This window comes from Panicum hallii, chromosome 6 (genome assembly GCF_002211085.1).
Source record: "Panicum hallii strain FIL2 chromosome 6, PHallii_v3.1, whole genome shotgun sequence".
Taxonomy (NCBI): Eukaryota; Viridiplantae; Streptophyta; class Magnoliopsida; order Poales; family Poaceae; genus Panicum; species Panicum hallii.
This window is the reverse complement of record NC_038047.1, coordinates 29,778,007-29,797,336: the sequence shown is the minus strand read 5'-3', so window position 1 is coordinate 29,797,336 and position 19,330 is coordinate 29,778,007.

The window sequence follows — 19,330 nt, the reverse complement described above, 5'->3', positions numbered from 1 at the left end:
GTGTCCCGTATGTGCGCGTGTTGGGCCTGTTACTGACGCCCCAGACGATTGGGCTGTGTGTGCGCGTGTTGGGTCTGTTACCGACACCCTAGAGGAGTGGGCTGTGTGCTGGTCCTTGTTAAATTGTGACGAATCAATAAGACCGTCATACAACGGTGGCCCTGGGGGCGTCAACTGGGCCGACCACGCATCTGTGATGAATCATAGGAAGGCCAAACATGCCCAACTGTAATCTGTGATGAAATGCAAAAATGTCACTCGAAAAACATCATGGATCAACTGGTTTCTTGTGAATCCTAAGCATCCAATGTATTGTACCTGAGTCCTTTTCGCTTAGACGCTCTGCTAAATAGGACCGGTAAAAGTCGAGTGATTTCCTGTCACTCGCGCGATATAGGAGTTGCATGTTTACTATTCTGCAATCACTATAAGGATAATGGATAGGGTCATGTGCAGTATCATGACCTGGAGGTTTACCCTATCTATTTTGATACAAGTTGTTAAGGTTGCAGTGTGTGGTAATGGTGGCTAAGCGTTTGAAAGTACTAGCCACATACCGCGAAATATGGTAAAGCGGCAAGCCTAGTAACTGATCGGCCTGGCAAGTGGACATACCTCCCACCACTCGTAATTTGGTTTTTCTCACGCACCGACGTGCGGGAGTACGTTCCGCATAGCGGACAGGAGTACGGTCATGTAGTCGTGCTATAGGCGTATATTCTGCACAATTCGTGTGCGTACGGTCCTACAGTCGCTTGTGGTGGCCCTGTTCCACAACCCGGAATGAAAGGCAAACGGTTGCCTTGGAACGACCTTTTGGTGTTCCAGGCGTGTGAGTTAGGTTTACCTTGCAAGGGTGAAACTCGATTCAGAATCGTTCATCTCTCGCGAAAATTGAGACTGCTTATTCCTTCTGCAACATAGAGTAAGAAGTGTAATTATTAATGGAATTATCTTGATGAAAGTTAATCTCACCTTGCTTTCTTAGTGTAGGTGCTTACCTAGAATAGATAATCAACTAGAATTTGAAAGCTAAAATTTAAAAATAGATCATACTCTTTGTTGCTTTTCAGCTGAAAATAAACCCAGAACCTTTGCAATGCCTTCATGAGTCTAGTTATCTGGCTAAGTATACCACGAAGCAGGTAAGTGTTGCTGAGTATTAGTATACTCAGTCTTGCTTGTAAAATTTTCAGGTATGACTTTTGAGAACCCCATGGACAACCCTGCATGGCCAACTTCTGTTCCTTTTGGCTGGTCCGTGGAGTGGGATCCGTCCCCGGCTGGCAGTGACCCTCCAAAGTGACACCAAGCTTTGGGCTGAGTATGGTATCAACCTTGGCGATGTGTATAGTCTCGTGTTTATTCTCCTTCCGCTGTAAACCTGGACAAGCTGTTTAGATTATCATTTCAAACATGGTTTGTATAAGTTATCTTAAGTTTGAAAAAGGTTTGTAATAATGTTTACAATTCTGTAAGTTAAAAGTTAATGAGCTGTACTGTGATTGTAAACTCACCTTCATATGAGGTAAACCAGCCTCGATCCTATTGAACTGTGGTTGTATCGGGTGGAGACCCGACAGACCAATGAGTTGTTCCGTTTGAAGTGCGTTGAGTTATTATCGGTTGTATAGCGATGACTAGCGCACTTGAGTCGGAATAATTCAGGCGGTTCTACCACAGCCCTGTGACAGTTCATGTGTTTGTAAACTAGGCATATAATTTATTAGTGTGAAGTATGTGTTTGTTAGTGTAAAGCTTGTGTAGGTTTATGTGAAGGTTTTGAAAATTTAAAGTGCAAGTAAAAAGGGGTATTTTTCTAATTACAGAAAAACCTAGGGTTGTTTTTGCAAAATGTATTTGGAGAAGGATAATTTTGAAATAAGTGAAAGGTGGTTTTGGTAAACATGTTTTTCTTATGTTATCCCTTGTAAAAATGTATGTTTATTTGAAAGTTGTATTTGAAATGTGTGTGTTGAAGTGTGTAAAAGTTTTGGGTAAAATGGTAAAAATAGGGGTGTTTATGTAATTTTATAAAGGTATAAGTCCTTTTGTGCAAGTATTTGATTTACAAAAGTAATTTCCAAAATTACTCAGGACTAAAGTGTAAAAGTGCAAGTCATCATGATATGTCTATCTGAACATTATGACGAGTCTATCCCGTCATTATGACATGTCATAAATGTTTGCCATTAGGTCCTGAATTTTATAAAGTTACGCTCTTTAGGACAAAAGCAATTCAAATCCAATCTTTGTTCAAAATTTCACGTGTAAAGATGCAAGTTTTGAGTTTTTGAACTTGAGCCCTAAAGCAATGTTGTAGAGTTTGCAAAACTCTCCAACTTTTATTTTGGGCATTTCTTCATTCGGGTTTTAGATTAATGGAAAATTTTACTTTACAGAAAGGTCCCTGCAATTTTCTAAAATTGCACACAAGTCCTTGGGAGAGTTCCATTTCTCCTTCTCTGCTCTCCCTTCCCCTGGCGACCTTCCTTTTTCTCTCCACTGCCGACATTTTTTTCTCTGGTTCCTATCCTTATCCCTATCCCGTTCTCCCTCTCTCTTCCTCCTCCACACGGTTCGGATGGGATGAGGCAGGTGCTGGGCGCCGGCAGTGTAGGGCGGCTCAGGTGCGGGGGCGCACAGGGGCACGCGCGAGCCAGTGGCGCGCCCGGAGGCGGCTGCGGTCGGGCTCGAGCGCGTGCAGGCGGAGCGCCAGGCGGCTCGCGGACGGCGGGAGCACGCGCGCGGACATCGCGGGAGGCGGGCGGCAGCGGTGCGTAGCTCGGCGCGCGAGAGCAGGCGGCTCCAGGCGAGCGACTCCAGGCGCGAGCGGTGCGGGTTGGCGGGCCCAGGTGGGGCGCGCGCGGGCGAGCGGAGGTGGCCCGGGCTGGAGCGAGGCGGGCGCGCGGATGCGGAGCGCTGGCGTGCGGCTCGCGCGGGAGTGGGCGCTCGGGCTGCTGCAGGCATGGAGTGGGAGGCGCAGGCGGTACGGGCGCTCAGGATCGGGCGAGCACGGGGGCCCGAGCGGCGGTTGCGGCGCGTGGGGTGGAGCAGAGCGGCTCGGGTGGCGTGAGCCGGAGCGGCGCGTGGATGTGGGGCGCTGGAGAGCTGGCGGCCACATGCGCCAGTGCGCGGCGTGCGTAAGCGTGTGGGAGCAGAGCTAGAGCGGGCAAGCGGCAGGCCGTGCAGACGCGAAAGCTGCGGGTAGCCGGAGCGCCGGCGGCGGGCTGGTGCAGGTGCGTGAACCGAGCAGAGCCGGCGGCATGTGCAGGCGTTGGGAGGCGCGGAGGTGAACGCGGTGGCTTGGGCGCGGCTCGGCTCGGGCGCAGCAAGCGTGAGCGAGTGCGCGCTACGCAGGCGCGCGGCAAGCGCTAGAGCAGGAGCAAGCAGAGCAGCACGTAGGAGCAGCGCGGCAAGGCCGGGGTCCACGGGTCCGGCAGCGACGTGGAGGAGTAACTATGCAGAACGACGGCATGCAAGCGCGTGTATGTCCGAGCTCTGATGGATCTGACTGCTGCACGTGAAGAGGAGGACTACGTGCTGATGCGGCTAGCGGACATGAATAACCCGCCATACGTGGCGCGAGTGGAGTCAGAAGAGTGCGACGGCTGCAGGTGGAACCACGCGGGAGCAGCGGGACCGCGCGTGAAGGACGTCAGAGACCGTTGAGGAGGAAGCCGCGGATGAAGTCAAGCGGCATTGCGAACTGCTCATGGAGAACGGAGGTGGCCTGGCGTGGATGGCAGCGGAAGATGTGATCCTGATGCAGGCAGGCCTCGGTCCTCGCGGAGGCGGAGGAGCGGATATGGCACGGCGAGCCGGAGGAAACACGGCGAAGCGAAGGCGAAGGTCCGAAAGGATTTGGACTAGCACGTCCACGGATGCGAGCGAGAGTGTTTTGCCAGTGGCCGACTCGACTCGATTCAGCAGGAGCGTGCATGTGCAAGACAACAGGCCACGCGCGGGCAAATCAAGAGCCAAGGGTGTGTGAACAGAGGAAGTTCAATCCGTGTGCAGGAAAACCCTGAGGTTCGCGGAGAAGTCGGCATAGCGAACCAATCTGGCTCTATCATCTCGTCCCAGGGTCCACGACCTCCAACAGTTCGTATCCCTCGTGGCTCACTCAACCACTATCATCACGAGTCACCACGGAGACTACTCCTTCGGCCATCTTCCACCCACGGCAACCCTTCTCGGCAAACTTCTTCGTCACCCACGGAATCTCGTCACCGTCGAATACTTCTCGTCGCTAATCCTATTCACCGCGGGAATTCACTTTCCGCGTGTTCTCCTTCATAACCAAGGCTACCCCAAGGTTTGTCCTGATCCATTGAATCTTTCTAATGCCAGCGATTCCTTTGCCGGAATATCGTCGTTATTTCCTATTCTCTGTTGTCCGCGACCAGGGACTTAATTGCTTCACTTTAGAAAGTTCTAGGGTGTTTTCTGTAAGATTTCCAGAACTTTCTTTATTTCAAATCAGTGAACGTTTACCAGTTTTATGTTGTGCTCTTGAATTGAAAGCCTTGATTTGTGGTCTAGGTTAAATATTAGGGAATGAATGGTTTACTTGTACCTTGTGTTGTGTGCATGTGTTATAGCTGAAAAGTAATTATAGGATGTATGTTTTAAGTGGAGAAGTGTGATAGTTAGTTACTCCTATCACCCTAGTGCTCATATCCCTACCATCAAGACATTGTCCTCGTCTTGATTGTTGTTTCCTTAAGTTCCTTGTCGTATATAGATCCTTGTTAGTCCATGTGCATCTATTGCTTAGCTAATACGTCTCGACAGTTATGCTTCAGTGTCAGGTTATCAACCCAACCACTTAGCATCCGTTTTCTTTAAGTCTATGATGTTTCTGTGTAACAACTGTCAACCGATGCATTTCTTTTGATATGTTCCTACCATCGGTTGGTTAGCTGATACGGTTGTTACCTTTCTAGTATCGGCTACCGCCGATACCACTCTTTTGTTCTGTCCTACACCGGCTGCACATAGTCGATGCATCGAAGATGCACCCACAATCTTAGGGTTCTTGCCATCGGCCAACCCAAGCCGATTTTGGTTGCTTTTCCATGTCGGTCAAACACGGCCGTCAATCCTTAGTTTCCCCATCCATATCCACACACTTCCATCAGTCGATTTATCAACTAAGAGGTCAGCTTTATACTTATCGGTCACATACCCTTAACCACACTCCAATCGGCTGTACGTCACTCAATTGTTGTGCTGACATAATCAAGTTGATACAACCACACCTAGTTACCTAGAATAACACTTAAGCACATCTCAGTTAAGACACAACTGCTTTAGAAATCATCCTTCTGCCAAAGTAATCGATGCTTTCATCGATCATCTAGGAACCCGATGCACTCATCAATCGGCTAAACCCATGTTGTTCCCATCGGCTCTGTTATAATCTTCAACAAGTAGCCGACCCTAATTGGATGTCCTCTTGAAGCTCTATTTAAGTTTAGTTTTAGATCTTTTTGGTTGTTATGAGAGTAGTGTGTTATATGAGTGCTGGATTGCAATTGTATTGTGAAGTAAGGTAGTTTTATGTGCACACTTTGAATGTAATATTGCATTGCATGTAGATACGATTACTTTGGCAACGGTACCTACGAGATCTCCCCGGAGTCTACGGCGGATGTTTCTGAAGACCAAGTGAACATCACCAAGGGCTTATCTGAAGCCCCGAACCAAAGTTCGGAAGATATTGACATTTCTAACTTCAGCCCCACTAGTAAAGGCAAGCTCCGGACATAACCCACTATTTTATTTACACTGCAATTTATATCTAATTATATATATTTCTATGCATTAAGTTCTTAGGAATTGCTTGGAACCCTAGATGCATAAATCCTAGGAACCAATGTACTGTACATGAGTCCTTACCGTATAGATGCTTTGCTAATAGGACCGGTAGAAGTCGGGTGATTTCCTGTCACTCACGCGATATAGGAGTTGTAATGCTTACATTCCTGTTATCACTATAAGGATGACGGACGGGAGTTTTGTGAGGTATCATGGTTGAGATGATACCCCGTCTGTGTTGTTGAACTTGATAAGGTCGCAGCGTGTGGTGATCAGGGTTAAGCGTTTGAATGTACTAACCACATGCCGCGAAATATGGTAAGCAGTAAGCCTAGTAGCCAATCGGCCCGAGGAGTGGACATACCTCCCACCACTCGTCTTGCTTCTTCTGGTTACTTATGTTCAACGTGTGGGAATACATGTTGCAAGGGCAACCAGGAGTACGGGTTTTGTAGTCGCGCTACAGACGTACGTCCTGCACTTTGGAAGTGCGTATGGTCCTGCAGTCGCTTGTGGTGGATCTGATCCACGAGTCAGAATGAAAGGCAAATGGTTGCTTCGGAATGACCCTGTGGTGTTCCAAGCGTGTGAGTTAGGTTTACCTTGCAAGGTTGAAAATTCGATTCAGAATCGTCCGCTTCTCACGAAGATTGAGACTGCTTGATCCCTTTGTCACATTGAGTAATAAGAGCAATCATATGATTATCAAAGATGATGTTTGACCAACGATTTTACCATGCTTGACTAGTTATAGGTGCTTACCTAGAATGGATAATCAACTAGAACCTGAAAGCTAAAAGTTGAAATTAAGGACCTACTCGTTATGGCTTTTCAGCTGAAAACAAACCCAGAGCCCCTGAAAAGCTTTCATGAGTCTAGTTATGGGCTAAAGTATACCCAATCCCGGGTAAGCCTTGCTGAGTATTAGCATACTCAGCCTTGCTAGTTTTATGTTTTTCAGGTTATATCTTTGAAGACCCTACTCTTTCCCCGTTTTGGCCCTGTGCTCTCCCAGAAGGTTGGTCCGTGGAAAGGGATTCATCCCCGGCCAATACTGATGATCTCGAGTGATGTCGTGCCCGGGCTTAGCATGACATCCGTCTTGACGACGTACTGTAATCATCGCGTATGTTTTTCCGCTGCTAAAAACCATAACTTTATCGGTTTGTAATAATTTCTCTAAGTTTGAAACTTCGTATTTCTTTTGAAAACTCTTGTAATGTAATTCTCTATGATGTAAAATGTGATGGTGATTGTATCTCTGGACTCACCTTCGTGTGAGGTAACCTTATTTGATCCTGTGTATCGGTGGTTTATCGGAACGTTACCCGACAGGCCAAGGGATTATACTGTTTGAAGCACGATGGAGCCCTCGGGAGTGGACTCGCGTACTTGAGCCGGTATAATTCAGGTTGGTTCTGCCACAGCTGGTATCAGAGCTATAAGGTTACTCTGGAGATACATTTTACCTTAAAAATGCTTTCAGTATAAAAGTTTTACCAACAAAATGTTTGGCAAAGCCACGATGGATTCGTTAAGGATTGTGCTTAGTACGTAAAGCCCTAGGGTAATGCTTATGAGGGAAATAGAGGTGGCTATATATATAACCTTACGTACCAGCATTACTTTTCTGTCAAAACTTAAATTCATGCACAATCCAACTTTACTTTCTGTAATGACACCTTCGACGGTGAGGTAAGAGGGTAAGGATCCTCAGCCAACTGAGAAAGCTTGGCCTTCCTGTCGGTGATGCGAACCGAACGCTGTTTCTCAAGCAGTGGCCTACTTGAGATGCTGCCAATGTACCAACTTCGGTTGACGACATTGGGAGTATATGGTTCGGCGCAGGGTATGGCGATCGCAGTTCATACCCCCGCATTTTGCGGTACCCCCGTGAATACGTTATCTCGATAATGTATCTTAACGTTGTCTGTATGGCGGTAATTGTACAGATGCTATTTCTATAGTGAACAGTAATGATTGAGGACACTTTCATGATATGCTGGCATGAATGGTTCGGTATATATATCTTGTGATTTCCTGCAGGTATGCTAACCTCGGTTAAAATAGGTTAAGACGGATAGGATTTATCGACTAGATATTACAGGGAGAGACGTATGTATATTGTCCCACCGTAACTAATCACATATGACCTAGATTACTTGGCAGTTATTTTGTTTGTGAGGACGTGTAGAACGTGCATGCATCATGATATTTGGGATTGATGTGATTGCTTTGCTTGTTACGTTGTTGTGCTAAAATATGTTGCTTGTATCTGAATGCCTGCCTAGACTTTGTGTTGTGGGAGCCGATGAAATTTGCTAGGCTATCTTAGAGTTAAGGAAGTCTTTTGTGAATCAAGTGGGTTGGGTCATGTTTTGACCTTATCGCTGATCTTAGCTTCATAGCCAAATCAAACCCTTGATCTTGCTTTGAATCTATTTCGGCAGGAGCACTGAGCTTTTCCTTTGATGGTTAAACCTTGATAATCATCATTAAACCCTTCAATCCATCATTCAGAGATTCATCTATCTTCTCTTGATGTTGTGCCTTATATTGCTAGCTATTCTGGTTACAACATCTGAGAGTTGCACCTTCAATTTTCGCTCAGATGATTTTGGATAAATTAAAAAGATTTATGGCAATAATTACTTTTCGAATACCATTCTCCCAGCAAAAGTCATGCATCATAACATATACTATTGCTGGTCAGTGCATGGTGTTGCATCATCATCGAAAACCCGTAGACTAACTAACGGGTGTGCCTCCGGTACAACTTTGGGTTGTCCTTGGGTTCCTAAGTCTATCTGGTTGCTGTTGGCACTACAGGGTTGTTATTCCTCTTTTGTGGTGGTGTTTAATCACATGACCATGATGCTGTGTCGGAACCTAAGGCCTTAGGTGTGCTGCAGCCATATGATTGAGCCATTAGGGGCGCACTGGTGACTAGGTATATGTGACGTAACCCCACTGCAAACTCTTCTTGTGCAACCTTACTAGTGTCCTAACTTTTGATCTTCGCTCAAAGATATAGAGCTAACCAAGTGTTAGTCACGAGAGCACGGTTGCAGGGTGTGAACCATGTGCATCATCAACTCATCACGGTATGCATCATACTTTATGCATTTCGTACATGCATACATTGCAAGCATCATCATCCTTGCATCATGGTGTATGCATCATTTGGTTAGCATCATGATAATTGCATTGTATCATATGCATCATCTCGGTCGTGCATGGGATCCCTCATCCTCATGTTGCACCATCATAGTAATCATACATTACAACAGTGCATCGCGTTCATGGTTATATATTGAGCATTGCATTCTGAGTTGGAGCATTTTATCATTACTCCTTGATTGCATCGGTATGAATAGGCATGTTTTGCAATCAATATCATCTAAATCATTCAGATAATAACCTCTGAGCAGGAATGTTTCAAACATCAGTTATCAATTTCTCGAACTATCCTCACTTGCTATCCATGAGCTTTGTGATGAATGTCGCCGACATTTATCATCGTCATGTGGTGATCTTAATTTTATGAGAACTTGATCATCTTTTCCTCTCTTATCTTGTCATACTCATCCATGTACAATCTATCTATGCTCTCATCATACTCCAATGGCTTTTATAATCAACCTCAAGTTTCTCTGGTGTGATTGCTTTTTGCCACTTCTGATGGATGATTTGCTTCTCTTCCCTTAAGAGTCTTTCGTCCAAATCTCGGGACGAGATTCTTTTTAGGGGGAAGGGCTGTGACAGTTCATGTGTTTGTAAACCAGGCATATAATTTGTTAGTGTGAAGTATCTGTTTGTTAGTGTAAAGTTTGTGTAGGTTTATGTGAAGCTTTTGAAAATTTAAAGTGCAAGTAAAAAGGGGTATTTTTGTAATTACAGAAAAACCTAGGGTTGTTTTTGCAAAATGTATTTGGAGAAGGATAATTTCGAAATAAGTGAAAGGTGGTTTTGGTAAACATGTTTTTCTTATGTTATCCCTTGTAAAAATGTATGTTTATTTGAAAGTTGTATTTGAAATGTGTGTGTTGAAGTGTGTAAAAGATTTGGGTAAAATGGTAAAAATAAGGGTGTTTATGTAATTTTATAAAGGTATAAGTCCTTTTGTGCAAGTATTTGATTTACAAAAGTAATTTCCAAAATTACTCAGGACTAAAGTGTAAAAAGTGCAAGTCATCATGATATGTCTATCCGACCATTATGATGAGTCTATCCCGTCATCATGACATGTCATAAATGCTTGCATTTAGGTCCTGAATTTTATAAAGTTAGGCTCTTTAGGACAAAAGCAATTCAAATCCAATCTTTGTTCAAAATTTCACGTGTAAAGATGCAAGTTTTGAGTTTTTGAACTTGAGCCCTAAAGCAATGTTGTAGAGTTTGCAAAACTCTCCAACTTTTGTTTTGGGCATTTCTTAATTCGGGTTTTAGATTAATGGAAAATTTTACTTTACAGAAAGGTCCCTACAATTTTCTAAAATTGCGCACAGTTCCTTGGGAGAGTTCCATTTCTCCTTCTCTGCTCTCCCTTCCCTTGGCGACCTTCCTTTTTCTCTCCACTGCCGACATCTTTTTCTCTGGTTCCTGTCCTCATCCCCATCCCGTTCTCCCTCTCTCTTCCTCCTCCACACAGTTCGGATGGGATGAGGCAGGTGCTGGGCGCCGGCAGTGCAAGGCGGCTCAGGCGCGGGGGTGCACAGGGGCACGCGCGAGCCAGCGGCACGCACGGAGGCGGCTGCGGCCGGGCTCGAGCGCGCGCAGGCGGAGCGCCAGCCGGCTCACGGACGGCGGGAGCACGCGCGCGGACGTCGCGGGAGGCGGGCGGCAGCGGCGCGCGACAGCAGGCGGCTCCAGGTGAGCGACTCCAGGCGCGAGCGGTGCGGGTTGGCGGGCCCAGGCGGGGTGCGGGCGGGCGAGCGGAGGCGGCCCGGGCCGGAGCGAGGCGGGCGCGCGGATGCGGAGCGCTGGCGTGCGGCTCGCGCGGGAGTGGGCGCTCGGGCTGCTGCAGGCATGGAGTGGGAGGCGCTGGCGGTGCGGGCGCTCAGGATCGGGCGAGCACAGGGGCCCGAGCGGCGGTTGCGGCGCGTGGGGTGGAGCGGGGCGGCTCGGGTGGCGTGAGCCAGAGCGGCGCGTGGATGTGGGGCGCTGGAGAGCTGGCGGCCACAGGTGCCAGTGCGTGGCGCGCGTAAGCGTGTGGGAGCAGAGCTAGCGCGGGCAAGCGGCAGGCCGTGCAGACGCGGAAGCTGCGGGTAGCCGGAGCGCCTGCGGCGGGCTGGCGCAGGCGCGTGAACCGAGCAGAGCCGGCGGCGTGTGCAGGCATTGGGAGGCGCGGAGGTGAACGCGGTGGCTTGGGCGCGGCTCGGCTCGGGCGCAGCAGGTGCGAGCGAGTGCGCGCGACGCAGGCGCACGGCAAGCGCTAGAGCAGGAGCAAGCAGAGCAGCGCGCAGGAGCGGCGCGGCAAGGCCGGGGTCCACGGGTCCGGCAGCGACGTGGAGGAGTAACTATGCAGAACAACGGCGTGCAAGCACGCGTATGTCCGAGCTCTGACGGATCTGACTGCTGCACGTGAAGAGGAGGACTACGTGCTGATGCGGCCGGCGGACATGAATAACCCGCCATACCTGGCACGAGTGGAGTCAGATGAGTGCGACGGCTGCAGGTGGAACCCCGCGGGAGCAGCGGGACCGTGCGTGAAGGACGTCGGAAACCGTTGAGGAGGAAGCCGCGGACGAAGTCAAGCGGCACTGCGAAGTGCTCATGGAGAATGGAGGTGGCCTGGCGTGGACGGCAGCGGAAGACGTGACCTAATGCAGGCAGGCCTCGGTCCTCGCGGAGGTGAAGGAGCGGATATGGCATGGCGAGCCGGAGGAAACACGGCAAAGCGAAGGCAAAGGTCCAAAAGGATTTGGACTAGCACGTCCGCGGATGCGAGTGAGAGTGTTTTGCCGGTGGCCGACTCGACTTGATTCAGCAGGCGCGTGCATGTGCAAGACAACAGGCCACACGCAGGCAGATCAAGAGCCAAGGGTGTGTGAACAGAGGAAGTTCAATCCGTGAGCAGGAAAACCCTGAGGTTCGCGGAGAAGTCGGCATAGCGAACCAATCTGGCTCTATCATCTCGTCCCAGGGTCCACGACCTCCAACAGTTCGTATCCCTCGTGGCTCACTCAACCGCTATCACCACGAGTCACCACGGAGACTACTCCTTCGGCCATCTTCCACCCACGGCAACCCTTCCCGGCAAACTTCTTCATCACCCATGGAATCTCGTCACCGTCGAGTACTTCTCGTCGCCAATCCTATTCACCGTGGGAATTCACTTTCCGCGTGTTCTCCTTCATAACCAAGGCTACCCCAAGGTTTGCCCTGATACACTGAATCTTTCTAATGCCGGCGATTCCTTTGCCGGAATAACGTCGTTATTTCCTATTCTCTGTTGTCCCCGACCAGGGACTTAATTGCTTCGCTTTAGAAAGTTCTATGTGTTTTCTGTAAGATTTTGAGAACTTTCTTTATTTCAAATCAGTGAACGTTTACCAGTTTTATGTTGTGCTCTTGAATTGAAAGCCTTGATTTGTGGTCTAGGCTAAATATTAGGGAATGAATGATTTACTTGTACCTTGTGTTGTGTGCATGTGTTATAGCTGAAAAGTAATTATAGGATGTATGTTTTAAGTGGAGAAGTGTGACAGTTAGTTACTCCTATCACCCTAGTGCTCATATCCCTACCATCAAGACATTGTCCTCATCTTGATTGCTGTTTCCTTAAGTTCCTTGTCGTATATAGATCCTTGTTAGTCCGTGTGCATCTATTGCTTAGCTAATACATCTCGACAGTTATGCTTCAGTGTCAGGTTATCAACCCAACCACTTAGCATCCGTTTTCTTTAAGTCTATGATGTTTCTGTGTAACAACTGTCAACCGATGCATTTCTTTTGATATGTTCCTACCATCGGTTGGTTAACTGATACGGTTGTTACCTTTCTAGTATCGGCTACCGCCGATACCACTCTTTTGTTCTGTCCTACATCGGCTGCACATAGTCGATGCATCGAAGATGCACCCACAATCTTAGGGTTCTTGCCATCGGCCGACCCAAGCCGATTTTGGTTGCTTTTCCATGTCGGTCAAACACGGCCGATCAATCCTTAGTTTCCCCATCCATATCCACACACTTCCATCAGTCAATTTATTGACTAAGAGGTCGGCTTTATACTTATCGGTCACGTACCCCTAACCACACTCCAATCGGCTGTACGTCACTCAATTGTTGTGCTGATGTAATCAAGTCGATACAACCACACCTAGTTACCTAGAATAACACTTAAGCACATCTCAGTTAAGACACAACTGCTTTAGGAATCATCCTTCTGCCAAAGTAATCGATGCTTTCATCGATCATCTAGGAACCCGATGCACTCATCAATCAGCTAAACCCATGTTGTTCCCATCGGCTCTGTTATAATCTTCAACAAGTAGCCGACCCTAATTGGATGTCCTCTTGAAGCTCTATTGAAGTTTAGTTTTAGATCTTTTTGGTTGTTATGAGAGTAGTGTGTTATATGAGTGCTGGATTGCAATTGTATTGTGAAGTAAGGTTGTTTTATGTGCACACTTTGAGTGTAATATTGCATTGCATGTAGATACGATTACTTCGGCAACGGTACCTACGAGATCTCCCCGGAGTCTACGGCGGATGTTTCTGAAGACCAAGTGAATGTCACCAAGGGCTTATCTGAAGCCCCGAACCAAAGTTCGATAGATATTGACATTTCTAACTTCAGCCCCACCAGTAAAGGTAAGCTCCAGACATAACCCACTATTTTATTTACACTGCAATTTATATCTAATTATATATATTTCTATGCATTAAGTTCTTAGGAATTGCTTGGAACCCTAGATGCATAAATCCTAGGAACCAATTCAGGTTGGTTCTGCCACAGCTGGTATTAGAGCTATTAGGTTACTCTGGAGATACATTTTACCTTAAAAATGCTTTCAGTATAAAAGTTTTACCAACAAAATATTTGGCAAAGCCGCGTTGGATTCGTTAAGGATTGTGCTTAGTATGTAAAGCCCTAGGGTAATGCTTATGAGGAAAATAGAGGTGGCTATATATATATAACCTTAAGTACCAGCATTACTTTTCTGTCAAAACTTAAATTCATGCACAATCCAACTTTACTTTCTGTAACGACACCTTCGACGGTGAGGTAAGAGTAGATTTATATTTAAATCTCTTGCTTTATGAAATTGTGTGTATCAATTTTTTAGATTGCAACTTTATTGTGAAGTAAAATTTTTAACTCACGAACAATCTAATTCAAATCATTGCATATCATGTAGAGTCAGCATCACTTGACTACGGAGACTACAAACTAGTCCCGGAAAATGAGCAAGGGCTTTCTAAAGACCCGGTGAACGTCGTCGAGAATTTAACTGAAGCCCCAAACCAAGGTTCGGAAGTTTTTGGCATCCCTAACCCCAGCCCCGCTCAAGAAGGCAAGCCCCGATGCATAACCCAGTATTTTAAATTACTTCACTTATATAGTCTTATACTTATATATCTATATTATGCATTAAGTCTAGGAGTTGAAATGGAACCCTAGATGCATGAATCCTAGGAACGTATGTATTGTATCTGAGTCCTTATCGAATAGATGCTCTGCTAATGAGACCGGCAGAAGTCGAGTGATCTCCTATCACTCACGCGATATAGGAATCGAATGTTTACTATTCTGCAACCACTATAAGGATGATGGACGGGGTCAGGTGCAGTATCATGACCTGGAAGGTTACCCCGTCTGTATTGGTAAAAGTTGATAAGGTCGCAGTGTGTGGTAGTTGTGGTTAAGCGTTTGAAAGTACTAGCCACATGCCGCGAAATATGGAAAGCGGTAAGCCTAGTAACCAATCGGCCCGAGGAGTGGACATACCTCCCACCACTCGTAATTTGGTTTTTCACACGCACCGACGTGCGGGAGTACGTTCCATGTAGTGGACAGAAGTACGGTCATGTAGTCGTGCTACAGACGTATGTCCTGCACAATGGTGTGCGTATGGTCCTACAGTCGCTTGTAGTGGCCCTGATCCATGAGTTGGAATTGTGGCAGAACCAACCTGAATTACACCGGCTCAAGTACGTGTGTCCACTCCTGAGGGCTCCAACGTACTTCAAATGGTATAATCCCTTGGCCTGTTGGGTAATGTCCCAATAAACCACTGATGCAGGATCAGACAAGGTACTTCGCACGAAGGCGAGTCCAGAGATACAATCACCGTCATATTTTACATCACAGGCATTTATATTACACAAGCTGTCAAAAGTAATATCAGTTCCAAACTGATAGAATTTATTACAAACCAATTCAAGTTTTCAAGTTTACGGCAGCCGAATTTAAAACACAACCACTGTACACGTCGCCAGTACGGATATCATGCTAAGCCCTGGCATGACATCACTCGGTAGGATCAGTGTTGGCCGGAGATGGGTCCCACTCCATGGACCAACCATCGGACAGAGTGTAAGGCCATGGCACAGGCAGAGTAGAGTCCTTAGGGGGATTACCTGAATAAAAAGTCACAATGCAAGACTGAGTATTCTAATACTCAACAAGGCTTACCCGTTTTATGGTATACTTAGCCATGTAACTAGACTTATGAAGGTTTTAATGATTATGGGTAAAGTTTTCAGCTGAAAAACAACAAAGAGTAGATCTTTAATTTCAAATTTTAGCTTTGGAGTTCTAGTTGATTATTCATTCTAGATAAGCACCTATAACTACTCAAGCATGGTAGAATCTTTAGGCAAACATCATCTTTGAGAACCATAAAGTTGCTCTTGTTACTCTATGTGGCAAAGGGATCAAGCAGTCTCAATCTCCGCGAGAAACGGACGATTCTGAATCGAATTTCACAACCTTGCAAGGCAAACCTAACTCACACGCTTGTAACATCCAACGATTGTTCCGAAGCAACCGTTCGCCTTTCATTCCGAATCATGGATCAAATCCACCACAAGCGACTCTAGGAACATACGCACATCCAATGTGCAAGACGTATGTCTGTAGCGCAACTACATGACCATACTCCTGGTTGCCCTGCAACACGTATTCCCACACGTCGAAGCGAGTAACCGGAAAAACCAAATACGAGTGGTGGGAGGTATGTCCACTCCTCGGGCTGATTGGTTACTAAGCTTACCGCTTACCATATTTCGCGGCATGTGGCTAGTACTTTCAAATGCTTAACCACCGCTACCACACACTACAACCTTAGCCAAATTCATCAACATAGATGGGGTATCATCTCAATCATGATACTTCACATAAATCCCGTCCGTCATCCTTATAGTGATTACAGGAATGTAAACACTACAATTCCCATAAAGCTCGCAAGTGACAGGCAATCACTCGACTTCTACCGGTCCTATTAGCATAGGAGCTATTCGGACTCAAGTTCTAGTATTCAGTACATCGGTTCCTAGGAATATGCAACTAGGGTTTCCAGACAATTCCTAAGAACGTAATGCACAAGTATGTATATATAAATGTAGATTGCAGTGTAAATAAAGTAGCGGGTTTATGTCCGGGGCTTGCCTTTGTGAGTGGTCTTGGGGACAGGAGTGTCAAGGTTTTCTGAACTTTGGTTCGGAGCTTCAGTTAGATTTCCGACGACGTTCTCGGGGTCTTTAGAAATTTCCACTTCTGATTCCGAGATCAGTTGGTAGTCTCCGTCGACGAGAGTAGTTGAGTCTATATGATATGCAAAGATGTAGTTTAAGAGATGCATACACTTTCATTTTACTTCACAATAAAGTTGCAATCCAATGAAAACACAGTTCACTCACCAAACATATCATTTACTCTTTTACTGGGCAGTCAATTAGCGGGTATAAATTAACCTAGTTAGCTACATTAGACAACATGTTTTATTTTTACAAAATAAACTACCATAGCACTGGGTTGAAACTTTTATTAATTATAGATTAAGCTATGTCTAAGCTACTGTAAATTTATCAAGATTTTATCTTCATAGAAATTATGTCACAAGAATAAATAACAACAGCACTAATATATTAAAAGTAATTCATGGTTATAGATATATACAAGATTTTGTTCTGGATTTTTGTGAACAGGTTGCACTACTCAAGAGCAACACTTTAAAATATTTTCATAATTTTTAAGTGTGACACTCAGGTAAATAGCATAGTCACATCCTAGAGTTTTGGTATGTTTTTATGTGCAAGTAGAGCAAAGGTGTGCTTAATATGTGCAAGGTTATGGAAAAAGTGATAATTATGTAATTAATTTTAACTAGAGATCCTTTTATGCAAAATGGGTGGAAATAGAGAGAAAAGTTTAAAAGTATGAGGGTTGTTTTGCAAAAGATGGTATCTGTGGTTAAATTGCAAAGGTATGTGAAATTACCCTTGGGTATATGTGTAAAAGTATTTTTATCCATAGGACTTACATAAAATGTGAAAATATTACTAAGTCTATAGTATCTACAAAACTGTTGCTCAACTGCAGATGAACCTTAAAGGGAAGTTGTAGAGTTTGAAAAACTATGCACTTTTGCTTTTTGGACCATCTCCATTTGAGCACTGGTTTAAAAGTTGCAAGTTCTTTACAGTGAGGTCCCTGCTTTTCTCTAATATTGCAAATCAGTCCCCAGCTCAGTTCTTACCCCCTTCTTCTTCCTGGCGCCCCTGCTCCCTCTGCTCTACTTCTGGCGCCCTGCCACCGGCGCAGTGCTCCGCTCCCGACCGCCGTCGTCCACCTCCTGTTCCTCCCTCGCCACGCGTCGCTTCACCATCCTTTCACCGCTCAAACCCCCTCTGTTGGCGCCTTGCCCGCGCGCCACGACGCCCGCGCGTTGCCAGCGCCACCCGCCGGCGCCTCTGTCGCCGCCGCACTTTGGTGGTTCATTCCCCCCCCCCTCGTAGCAACCTTAAACCGAAGCCCTGCTCGCCGTGCCCCTTTTCCCCAACTCAATTGCCTATAAAAGGGCGCCCCGGACCCCTCGCGCGCGTACAAAACTTCGCCATCTCCTCCATTAGCATCGCCGAGCTTCGGGTCACCGTGGAGCTCTCCCCTCCGCCCTCTCCCTCCCCAAACCGACCGCACCATTAGCTTCCTCGTCCTCCACTGCAACTCCCTAGCCCGGCCTTTCCCTCCCCCGCACGCCGGAGCACCGCCGCCGCCGCTCATCCTTGGCCGCCGGCTCGGTCCTCCGTGGGCAGCTCATCTCCGGCCACCTCAAGTCCCTCCAAGACCACCGGTGGGTAGCTGAGGTCTCCTCATGCTCTTCCTCCCTTTCCCCCTCACCGCCGGCGACCCCCACGGCCGGAATTTGGCCGGACCCGAGCCCCCACCGCCGGCCATGGCTGTTGGACTTGATTGCAGCGATTGCTTTCTTTCTAGGGGGTTTTCTATAAAACCTAGGGATCAGTCTGTAATAAAAGTAATTGTTATTTCATGTGAGTGCATGTTCTGCCTTGCTAAATTCATAACAATTCACAGAAAATTTGAAAAATGGCAAAACTAGTTTTGTTAGCAACTAGATTTCAAACTCTATAACTTCTGTTAATGAAGTTTAGTTTGAAACAAAATACTTTTACCTCTATTTTAAACCTAAGATTAAGGGGTAGTTTATGCTTAACCTTGATATTTCATGCTTTGTTGCTTATGAAGTTTGGCATGAATGTTCTATAAGTTCTAGGTAGCTTTGTGCAAAGTTTCAAACTCAAATTTGATTTAAACTTAACTTCTTTTAATTTGAACTTTCAAATTTGAAATATTAACTAAACTTATTGTATAACCTTTTCTAATTAAGATCTATTGTCATTCTTTAATGTGATATTATTTAATGTTTAATATATAATCAAATTTCTAAAACCTATGATCTTTTATTTAAAAGTTTTGAATTTAAATTTTGGTTCATTTTAAATTTAATTTAAATATTTAGTTCTTGTTTGCAACAAACTTCACAATATCTTTGTGATTCCTTTATAAATAGTGTTTTAAATCTAAACTCTTTTTATTTTATGAATTCTTGTGTGTTATTTGGATAAGTTATAACATTTGAAATATAAAATCTTAAATTTAAATCTTACCTTACTTAACTTATTGCATCTCATATAGAATCAACGATGCTCGACGACGGGGACTACGAGTTGGTCTTAGGACAAGACCAAGGCTTTTCAGAAGACCAAGAGCAAGTCGTCGAGGGACTAACTGAAGCCCCGAACCCAAGTTCGGAAGCCTCTGACACTCCTGCCCCTAACTCCACTCTAGAAGGCAAGCCCCGGACATATCCCACTACTTTATTTACACTGCAATCTATATCTATCTATATTATATCTTGCATTAAGTCTAGGAATTGAAGTGAAACCCTAGATGCATGAATCCTAGGAATCCAATGTAATGCTCCCGAGTCCTTATCGGATAGATGCTCCGCTAATAGGACCGGTAGAAGTTGGGTGAT